At 31.6% G+C, this 4582-nt stretch overlaps 1 pseudogene; it reads right to left on the bottom strand.

Annotated features, from left to right (window-relative positions):
* LOC112591540 overlaps positions 1-1570 on the bottom strand; it is a 3382-nt pseudogene extending 1812 nt beyond the window's left edge.
* Positions 1571-4582: the final 3012 nt, after the last annotated feature.

The raw sequence follows: 4582 nt of genomic DNA, 5'->3' as shown, positions 1-4582 counted from the left end.
TGTCACAGAACACGGAACCGGACCTCGCCGGACTGTCACAGAACACGGGACCGGCTGGGTTGCAATCGCCGATAACCAGAGTATAAAAGGCCGCACGACCAGCGACCAAGTACCATTCCTTTACCAGCATTGTAGTAAGACCTACCCAGGCAGACTTACGCAATTGTTGGTAAAGGACTTCCCCGCCTTGACGGATCTTGTTGGACTGTTGTGGTGCGCGTCCAGTGGTTCAATAGTTGGAGTATTCCGGCATTGGATCGGCCGCCCACAGTCAATGGGACAATAGTCAGAGCTATTCAGGCATTGTCTCGACTGTTAAACAGTCCAACTTGATTCCTTCGTCATTTCCCGTCAGTGCGATCATCGTTGCATTTAAGCTCGGACAGTGCGGTCTTCTTTTATGCGTCTCTTGTTTATTTTAATCTGTACAATCAACTAATAATTGTAAGTTACATGTTTTCTATTGTGTTTCGTCATTGCGACATTTTATTAAAATATTGTCATTACGACAACTAAACCGGAAAAAACTTAAACTGTTATACTTTGTCATTGCGACACCTTAACCTTTTCCTAAATCAAACAACATATATATATTTTTAATCATAATTATAATAATTAAAAATTGTTGTATCAGTATATTTTACATTGTATAAAAAAGTATTTCTACGTTCACTTTAAAATTTTTTTGATTTTAGAATTACTTGTTCTTTTAAATCATCATAAATTTCCCACTGGTCATTTAATCTTAAACCATAAGCAATGTAATGGCCATATGATTGCCTTAACTCTCTAGCAGATTCATAAAATGCAATTACTCCTCTTAAATTATATATATTAGTATATTACCATTAATTTTAATTTGTTTTGTAATTTATCCAAGTTTCAACATGACTGTACCCGCATAATTTTGTGATATTTTAGTAGTATTTTCCGTATGACTATAATTACCCGAAGCTCGAAAACCTATACATAATAAAACATGAACATAAAAAATAGTAATTTGATCAATAGTAACATAATTTAGTAAGATAATTAAATATATTACAGTTACTGGTTATAAAAATGATTTAATTTTTTTTTCGAATAAGTATTAAAGGTAAATACGAATAAAAGACTATTGAGATTTTTTCATCCATTACTTTTATCAATAACTTTTTTTTTTATTTACCTTTGGGTATTGATAAGAGTTCCAATAGAATGTGGTTAGTTGGTTCTGTAACCTCATCTCTTAAACAATTACAATTAGTAGCAGGACATAATTCGGTCAATGGTTGAAAAAAACCTGTTCATCTTTTGCAGTAATTGAATATTCCCATCAACGTCATATATTGTAATAACAACTCCTTCTGAATTGCGTTCTGGATTAAAACATATACTATTTTTTACAACGATTTGATCTTTTATATGATGGCATATTTTCCAGTAACTTTTCGCTCATAGATGCAGCCGTGTCTAATGTGTCAAATAGCCTTATACCTCCAATTATTTCTTTACTTTCTGTTATGAAATGCAGTGCTAGTAAATAAACGCGATCTCTGTACATTTCTTTTGTTGGTCTATTACCAATCATTTTTTAACAAAATAAGCTGTTCTATGTAATTTATTTCCTTCTGTAAAATATTTTCTAAAATTCTCACTCTCTGTTACAGATATTGCTAAAACTGAAAAGATTGAATCAGCTGAATACGTATTGCTCAGTAATACTTAGTCAAAACCTGGAACGAATATTGGCTTGTTTTGAAAGCAGGAACCATTTCGTAGTAGGGCTATTTCATTAAGTGGTTTGCCATTACTTAATTCTAAATATTCAAATCCAGTCTGTTTTACTAAATATTATTTAGTGGAACGTGATTTTGACGACGATGTACCTTTATTTTTCCAATTTTCAATAGCATTTTTTTTCTATGTTCATTTCATTTTTTGTATTGCACGACAAACAAATTTTATTTTGTCCACATCCTTTTTCACTAGAAGGGTCTTCTACAGAACATCCAAATACATGTACTGCCTTATTACATGTATTACAACGATGGAGACCTGTTGGAAAATCTCCATTTTTACAAGCAATGCATTAAACCAAAGTTTTTTGTAATAATATCATTGTTTATTGTTTTGTTAGATTTATCAGATGATAAAGAACTATAATCTGGTTCTTCAATTAAAGGAACTTCACTTAATTCATCGTCTTTCTTTGTCTGAAGAATAAGATGATCACCTCTGTAGAAATCTACTAACTGTTCAACAAAATTATCCACTCTTATCGGAAGGTTATCATTTTTTGAATATTCTGTTTTTTATATTGTTGAAATAAACTATACTACTTGAAGCAATATTTTCACCATAGTTGAATACATTTACCATAATATTGGACCAACAAGGGAATAATTTCATGCAGTTTATAATCATTGGACAATTTCCGGAGTGTATTGGGCATTGTCAAATTCTCCCTCAATCCCATCAATTTTTTCTTCACATTTTGTAGCCAACAACTTTGCCCAGTCCTTAAATGAATTCAATTCGTCGAATGAATCAAAAGAATCAAATTCCAATATCTGTTGTTCATCACTGTTTTCTAATTCTGTGACTAACGAATCTGCGTTGAAACTACTACTACTAATTTTTGATTATAGAAATATTTTGCTTAGTCTACAATGAATATCCTGTTTTGGTGTATCAAAATTTGAAACAATAGGTCCATCATACTTGCTCATAGCGACTATGAATATAGCTTCTATTATTTTTTCTGCGTTTTTTTATGGAATCACAAGTTATTAATAGTGCTAAAGATCTTACTAATAATTGTTTAGTGCGTTGATATCTTGCGTTTTTTAGAGGTTTCCATTGCGTTATTAGATGCACAAAATGGTTAACATCATTTCGTATGAAACATTGTGGTATTTCTATATCTTTATTACCGCGACACAATAAATAACATATTTGCAGATATTTTTTCTAAAGATTCATATTGTGTAAACGCTTGGACAGTGGCTGACATTAAAGCCAAAGACTGGTCAGTTATTGACACTTTAGGCGGTTTTACTCTACATTGGAGCCCATCTCTTGAGCCAAACACTAATTGATATATTGTCATGTTGTTCGGACAACATTGATAACACTGAAAAATTTTGATCTTTTATTTTCATTATTCCTTCATAAAGAAAAAATTGAGTTGCTGTAATTATTACCACATCTTTGTACTTTCCTACATACACCACCTGTCGCATCAAAACTAATTGTGGGTACTGCACATTTTGTGTATTGTTCTTTATACATTTTAAGTTGTAGATTAGTCCAAAAATGAACAAAAAATGAATCATACCCTATATTTCTAATTGCACAATCATATTTATTTATTTGCTTCATGATACCGAGAGAATTTATAGGATCTTGGGGTGATGTCTTGATGAAGAGATCGCTTTATGATTGGTCTGTCAAACCAATGATACTCGACCTATAGTTTACTTGGACAAAAGTTGGGTCAATCAAAATCATTCTCGAGGTCAAATATGGCAAAATGCACAAAATACGGGAGGACTAAAGGTACCAACTGGCAAAGGTAGTAGATTGCTTATATGTCATGCTGGTCCAAATAAATTTGGTTTTATGAATGGTTCAAAATAAGTTTTACGATGTAAATCAAATGCTGTACAACCGGATTACCACACGCAAATGAACGCCCCTATATTTAAAAAAATGGTTTATTGATATGCTCAATAATTTGGAGGAACCTTACATTGTTGTGATGGATAATGCATCTTACCATTTTGTCCTTTCTTTAAACTACCCAAAATCAAATGTTATAAAATCAAGTATCCAATAGTGGCTCAAAGAATAGAAGGTAGACTTTTTTCCATTGGAAACAGTAAATGAGTTACGTGAACGCGTGAAATCAATAATACCCAAGGAAAAAAACGTATGAACTTGATGAAATTGCACTTCAAATGGGCCATGAAGTTGTTCGTTTGCCACCATACCATTGTCAATATAACCCTATCGAATTAATATGGGCCCAAGTAAAAGGCGAAATAGCTAGGAAAAATACAACTTTTAAAAATTGACGATGTGGAAAAAACTGTTAAACGAAGCCTTTGATAATATAAGTGTTGATAATTGGAAAAAATGTACAGAACACTGCCATAAGCTTCAAGATGACGACTTTATTAAAGAAGGATTAAGAGATGAAATTTTAGCTCCAATTATACTCACAATCAATCCTGATGACAGCAGTGATAGTGACAGTGATAACGAAGAATTTAAATTTTTTTTTTAAATAACTAATTATTGTAAAATATTAAATTTATAGTAATGTAGTAATATTAATCATGTCATAATGTGTACACCGATCTAATAAATTATATTTTTAATAAACTATAAAATAAAACGGAATGTTTAAATTATTAAATAAAATAATACAAATATTTAAAATTGCCGCAGTTTTTTTTATAATATTGGGAAACAATGAAATGCATAACTTAGTCCACGGGTCGCGCTGCTATCGAGTATCTAGTGTTGTGTATCATAGTGTGTTTTTAGGTCTACTCTAGTGTTCTGAATAACTCCTTAAAAGTCCTCAACAAAAAAA

This window comes from Melanaphis sacchari, unplaced genomic scaffold (assembly GCF_002803265.2).
Source record: "Melanaphis sacchari strain LSU unplaced genomic scaffold, SCAv2.0 Contig1396_pilon_pilon, whole genome shotgun sequence".
In the NCBI taxonomy this organism is placed as follows: Eukaryota; Metazoa; Arthropoda; class Insecta; order Hemiptera; family Aphididae; genus Melanaphis; species Melanaphis sacchari.
Note: the sequence above shows the minus strand (reverse complement) of the source record. Positions and strands in the feature narration are given on the sequence as shown.